Consider the following 7,574-nt stretch of genomic DNA (forward strand, 5'->3'; position numbering starts at 1 on the left):
TGTACTTATATGAAAAGATTGTGAAATTTATCACTTGATGAATTGATGTTGAATGTTAATCATGTAAAATGTTTGTAATTTATTATTTTATATTTGCATTGACTATTTTAAATATGGTTAAACATAATTTATACTTGTGATTGCTTTTAAAATTTTGGATCACTGTTTAAATGTGACTTCTTGTATCGCTGAAAAAAAAATTAAATTTTTAATTTGTCACAAATTCAATGAATTAACAACCATTTTTCGATGCTGATGAATAGTTTAAAGAACCTTATATTATAGATCAGAGTAAGTACATTTCCAATTAGCATGATAATCATCTCTGATAAATGCATCTAGTTACAAGTCGGCTTCTCTCGTCTGAAAACTAAGAAAAATGATGTGTGTGGCCTTATCTTCAAAATAATGTGTGTGACCATTTCTTTTCGTTATAGTTTCCTCTTCACTTCCTTTAATATCCGCCATAGTTTTAAATTTTAATCTTTTGAATCACTTAGTGCTTCAACTTCTAATTCACTTATAACTTAATCTTTTAATTATGATACAGTACAACTTAGTTCCTGAATTTTTAACTCGCTTACAACTTCTTTCCTTATCTTTTCAATTTTTTAGATTTATGTCCCTATCACCTATAGCTCAATCTTATGTGGTAGGCAAAACATCCTTCCAACTCAACTCCACCTGGATTTTCTATTAAATTTATTTTAAAAAGACAAAGAAAGAAAGGATTGGACAGGACGGAGGGGCAAGGGGAAGAAAGTTGTAGACAGATTCACACCAGTACCCACCCTCATTGATCGATTCGTTCTGTTTCTCACCCTGTCTCTCTCTAGTTCTCTCGTTCTCACTCATCGCGTTCTTTCGGAACGGCACAAATTCAAATTACACACATTCGTTCTATGTCGCAGTATTATCTTTTCACAAACACACTTCCTTATAAAATGCTATTCTCTTCTACACACATTCCTTTTTAATTAATTAAAAGCATTTGTTCTTCAAACGGTATTCTTGAAAACATATGTTAATTAGAACATATATTTTATAAATCACTTTATAAGTAGAAATATCAAACCCTTTTAAAATGTTGCTGCTGAAAGTGTCCCATCACCGCTAAAAACTTCTTTCAGCTTTTAGTGGTAAAATTGGGAGTCAACACTGAAAGTTTTCCTTTTGAAAATTGACCTTTAGTAGTAACTCCAAAAAGTCACTACTCAAAGTACACAGGGTGACATTTATGGTCGCCCCTAAAAATAAGCTTTTCAACATCAACTTTTAATATTGTCGCTGAAAGTTGTAGCTGAAAATATTTCTTTTTTTTTTGGGTAGTGATACTAACATAAACATCTAACGGGTAAAATTATCTCTATTAAGATGATAGATTCACTCTTTGTCCCATCAATAGGATCAATTATAACAATTTTTCTTAAGTAAACTGATTACCAAAAACCAAATTATCAAAAATAAAAACTAAATATTTAACTGAAAACTGAAATAACTGAATCAAAAAACTGGAATTGAATTGAATTTAGTTTGGTTTACTATTACCATTTGGTCTTGGTTACCCCAGAAACCAAGAATCTTGGTTAGCAAGTAATCGGCAACTGGCATGTCATTAATTATTCTGTGGTGATTTAACTTTTTGTACTCTATACAGAGCCAGTCATTCATCATCTGCATTCAATATCTTCAGCCATTCGTAATATTTCAACGTACAATTGATCATGCGGTAGACATATTTTCTATCCACATAATAAAGATATATTCTTTCACCGATGCAATCATTATAAATGTATGTAATTATAGCTAACAACTTCTTCTGTCTGAAGCCAAGGAAAAATCGTTGTGGCTTTATCTTCAAAAGGGTCCTTTTAATAATACTAACAACTGTTTGGTGGTTGGATGTGGCACGTTTCTTTACATTAAAGTTTGTCTCCAGTTCCTTCCAATGTAGTTTAAAATTATTTTGATTAAATTTTAATAATTTAATTTAATACTTGCTATACCAATATTATTATAAAAATTTTAAGAAAGCATTAATCATTTGCTTCCTGTAGCTTTGAGTTACAGCCAATTACTATATAAATATGGTACAAATAAAGCAATCAAATGTGTTTCCCTGTAGCTCCATGTGCATCGACGGTTCATATCCCAATAATCAAATCAACCGGTTCAATATTTTGACCCAATAACTTCGTATCAGTTTTGTCACACACGGCCACTGGATCGACTTCCCTGACATCATCTGTGGCTTAAAATTGTGTTTAAGTTATATCAAGTATAATTATGTACTTTTGCATAAATCATGAAAAACAAAATTGCCCCTTGTGCACAAATCGTGAAAACAAAATATCTTCAGAATTTGTTTCCCTTTGCCACGGATAAAGAATTATAATATCTTTTCACAAATACACTTCCTTATAAAATACTATTCTCTTCCGCGCAGTCTCATTTTTAATTAATTAAAAGCATCCTTTTTTTCAAACGGTATTATTGAAAATATATGTTAATTATAACATATGTTTTATAAATCGCTCCATGACAGAGATATCAAACACTATAAAAAAACAGCTAATTACTGACGTAATTGACAGAATAATTTCCGTAACTAATTTTTGATGGATTGCCCATGAAAATCCGCTACTAAATTTAGCCACGGAATTAGCGATGGAATTTTTTCCGTCGGAAAATTCCATGGCTAATTCTGTGGCTAAACTTTTATAATTAAAATTCGCCACGGAATTTTTTCCGTCAGAAAATTCCGTGGCTAAAATTTTATAATTACGATTTGCTATGGAATACTTTTCCGTGGCTAATTCCGTGACTAAAATATATAATATAATATAATATAATAAATATATAATTAAATTATATATCTTATAAATATTAAATAAAAGAATTAAATTTAAAAAATATATTTATGAAAAAATTGTTTACTATTTATAATTCAAAATTAGTGTCATTGGAAATTAATATTAGATTTAAAATAATTTTTTTAAAAATAAAGCATTATAAAATAAATAGTAAAACAAATATCTAAAAATTATTTTGTTACAAAAATAGTTATGATTAAAATAATCATATAGTTTATTTTAGTTTCTAATAATATATATGTGCATATATAATTGTTTGTGTAAGAGAATATTATATATATATATATATATAATTTTGCATAATAAGTTAGTAAGTTCATTGCAGCTCAACTGGTGAAGTCACGTGCGTGCACAAACGAGGTCTTTGATTCGAGTTGTGGAGAAGTCATTTTGAGGAGGAATTATATGGTGGTGACATGTGGCAATACAAGGTGGCATGTGAGATAACGACACGTGACGGTAGAGGTGAGGTGGCAAGGACACATGGAGATAAGGTCATGACACGTGGCGACAGAGCTGAGGTGGCAGCAATACGTGGTGGCGAAGGTGAGGTGGCAGCAACACATGGAGATGAGGTGGTGACATGTGGTGGCCAAGGTGAGGTGGCATTTTAATTTTTTTAAAAAAATATATTAGCAACGGAATTGAAATTCTATCGGTAATTAGCAACGGAATAGTAATTTCGTTACTAATTACTGACGGAATTGATGACGAAAAATTAGCGACAAAACCAATTCCATTGCTAATTTTGTCGGTAATTTGATTCCGTCATTATTCCGTCACTGAACAAAAATTCTGTTGGTAAATTCCATTGCTAATAAGATGTTTTTTTTGTAGTGAAAGACTTCTAAACTTTTTGTTATAATGAAGAATAACAGAGTACGTATATGCATACATGCCCTTTTACTCTTCTATGAAACAGAAAAAATTTGGTGTGGCTTCATTCATTATGACATGACTTGTCTTTCTTTTCTTATCACGTAGTTCTAAGTTATCCGCACCAAATTTTAGTAGTTTACAATCTAATCCGATATCCTGCTGCCATATGCTTGGTGTGAGAGAATTCAGGGGAGGAGAATGGAAGAAAAATTTTAATGAGCTCAATTTAAAAAATTAGAGGAGTGGGGTGATAAAACTTTAATAAAGAGAATATGTAAAGATAAAAGAGTAAACAAAATTAGTTAGAAGCTTTTAACCCTACTTCTTTAATTTCTTAAATCAAACTCATAAAAATTTTCCCTCCTCCCCTCCCCTTCATTTTCTCATAGTAAACAGACCCTAGATCTTCTGCTTGTCTTGTTTTGATTCACCGCCCTCGGCGAAGACTTATTTGAGGTTGATCTGAACACAATACGATGCATTGAAGACTTAAGTTTTAATTTGCTATGGATTAGTGACAATAACTGTTCATAATTATCTGTTTGATTAGAAAAGGGTCTCCTGTTAAATATTCTGCATACCAAAATGGTCCCTTTTATAACCTTGGACCCAAATTTCACTTACCTTCATGATATTAAGAACGCAAATTAATCTACCTGGTTTTCAGTTAAATGAATATTGTCCTCCCAAATTATCTAGAGCCATTTAATTCAAAATTCCAACTAGATCGACATTGCATAAACAGTTGTTTTATGGGCCTTTGGGGAACGGAATTCAAGAGAAGCTAAAACTTTTGCCTTATAGGAGTTAACAGAATCCAGCTATTGTTCTATCTAATTGTTATTTTTAATTGCTTACGTTCCAGATCATTAGAAAGATTACGTTGCTTTAGATTATTAAAATGGAAGGACAAAATAGCTCTAATAAAATGAATTGGACGGACAATACCCATACAAAAATTGGATAAATAAGTTATTAATAATTGATAATGTAGTCAATACGTATACAAAAGTTGTGAATGATCTAAAAGAGTGGCCTTGTTATTTACCAAATGAAAGTTGTTAATAGCTAATGAAATATAGTTAATACCTACATGACAGTTGTGAGTGACCTAAAAGAGTTGTTTTGTTACTTGTTAAATTAAAGTTATTAATATATGTTGAGATGTAGTTAATACCTATATAAAAGTTGTGAATGCCAGTTGTGCATAGTAAGGCTGGTGATGAAAGCATCTTCAAGACATAAAATAAATGCACGTAATTAAATGTTGCAACCACTTAGCAAAGAAGCCATGTGTGGTTGGGAGGATTTTTATGAAGAAGAAGGGCTCTGATAATTAGCCAAGACTTGAGGGGCTGACTTGACCCACATAATGTACTGCATTCTGTCTTATTTAGGAGATCCAATTAACCAAAGTGCTTGAGCTAATTAATGAATCTGCTAATATTAGTTTTAAAAAAAGTGAATACTCTATCCAGTTCTCAATAATAAGAATATTTTTTTGTTTTCAATATATGTCACCTCATTAAATTTATTATATGATTTTATGATTTTACCATAATTTATTGTCTGGCAAATTGTTATTTTCTTGAAAAATATATATAGTAAATAAGGGTAAAATTGGAAAGTATCAAACTTAGTATGTCTTGCAATTTCTGCAATTAAACTTGTATTTTATAACCTAATTTGGAAATTTATGTGTTGTTGGGTACAACATTTTCAAACCCGGACTGAACCATCGATCCAATTTAGCAAGTGAAAAAAAATAGGACTCTTTTTTTGAGAAAGAGGAGGAAGAAGAAAAATAAGAGAAAAACAAAAAAATCTAAAAGGAAAAAAAAAAGCTGATTTTTTTAAAATTTTTATCATCTACCTGACATGAATCAATGGCATGAGACAGATAAAGGATAAAATTGAGGAAGAAATAACAAAGAAGCAAGAAAGCAAGGCAGTCTGAATGCCACTTAGGCACCTTTCCTACTACTTCGAAAAATTAATATAAAGTTAAACATGTGGCTCGTTTAGCATATTATTACTTTCGATTATTATATTCCCAAGTAAGACAAAATAATATTTTGCTGTTGCAGCCCAAAACAGAATGTACAAGAAATATTAAAATAGCCACAGCCCGTTAGATTAAAATAAATTCAAAGTTGATCTTGTTAACGTTTTAATAAAATGGACTAATTGTGTTCATACATATAATATTATTTTTACTTGAATTATCACATCTGCTTGAACCGTGATTTGCTAGTTTTTTTTTTTTTTTTTGGTTTGGTATCTATCCAGTTGTTACAACATTGGTGGGGTAATCCTAAAATTATAAACTGTAAAGTTGCTTTGGTACCGTATCTTGATATTTCTAATTCAGTTTCCCATTCATTATTTTAAATATTTTTCTTGCCAAACTAAGTTATCCCTTTTTTTAGTATTTAGTTTTAACAAACATAATATTTTGTTATAAAAAAAAAAAAACCGAGAAGAAGAAGAAATGCATGTGTATGAAGGAGAAAGCAGTGACGTGAACATGCTGAGGTAAGCGGGTCCTCTGCGTGTGTGTGCGTATAGACAAGGGCGGGAAGGTCAATAAATATAATAGAATCTCTAAATAGGATATTGAAAAACTACTCTATATGGGGGAGTTGTCACACTCACCTTCATGAATTGTGGTATTTATTTGTCGAAATTCAGAGTAATATATCTGGTTTTAGTAAATTATATTTATAATATGGATAAATTAATTAATAAATTTACTCAAAACTTTACATTTTGTTTTAAAAAATACGATGAATAGTTACAACTGGCAAAAATATTTGCCCTTTGAATTAATTTTTCAAAATAAACAATGCAAGGACGACGCTGGCAGTAGTGACGTCAACAGGTTGAGATGGGACGGTCTTGTGTGTGTATACAAATTAAATCATGACTTTTGTCAACATTCATATGTCGAAATCAAACGGCGTAAATGAAAATTTTCTTGTTTTCCCCTCCATTATACACACACACACACACACAGCAAATGCAAAATTACTTTTAAATTTTTCCAAGTTTTATTTAAAATTATTTATTTTTGTCATGCATTAAACATTATTATTTTATACAATATAATAATTAAAAAGCATTGGAGTATATGCCAGCATACGCAAATACTAATCGAGAATGACGGGAAATTTACAATAAAATGTCCAATTTGAGGAAGATCAAATTGGAAAAAAAATAATTTGATAAAAAAGTTGTTAATGCAGACAGATAAACTGTTGGTTGAGATAGTAAGTAGTCTCATCTCATAAAAAAAACACAAATCCAAATTTTGAGAAATATATTTATTAGGAGGACTTTAATCACAATGCTCTCGATTCAACAGAGATTATTCTCAGGTCCAAAATGACATGAGAATACTCTAAGTTTTGCACACAAAAAAATTGTTAATGCAGAACTTCGGATGAGAGAGGGAGGTGACGGGCGATAAAACATAGAAAAATAAAACAAAAAAACATGAGCAAAATTGGAAAAAAAAATTAAAATTTTCAATTTCTGACAAGTTTAATGAGTTAACTATTATTTTTTTAGTTTTTATGGATTAATTAATGTGATTTATATTATGGGAGTACATTTTCCATTCACACGATAATCATCATGCTTTTTTGTTTTTTTGACGAGCAGATAATCATCATGCTTTCACCAATTGCAATCAGATATAATAAATGTATGCAGGTGCAAGTCCCCTTCTCTCGTCTGAAACTGAGAAAAGACGTCTGTGGATGCAAAACAGGTCCTTGTCTTCTAAGTTCACATGATAAATCAACTTATCTTATCTTCAAA

The sequence above is a fragment of the Neltuma alba genome, unplaced genomic scaffold, assembly GCF_004799145.2.
Source record: "Neltuma alba isolate B1F8T4 unplaced genomic scaffold, ASM479914v2 tig00001633_pilon, whole genome shotgun sequence".
Taxonomy (NCBI): domain Eukaryota; kingdom Viridiplantae; phylum Streptophyta; class Magnoliopsida; order Fabales; family Fabaceae; genus Neltuma; species Neltuma alba.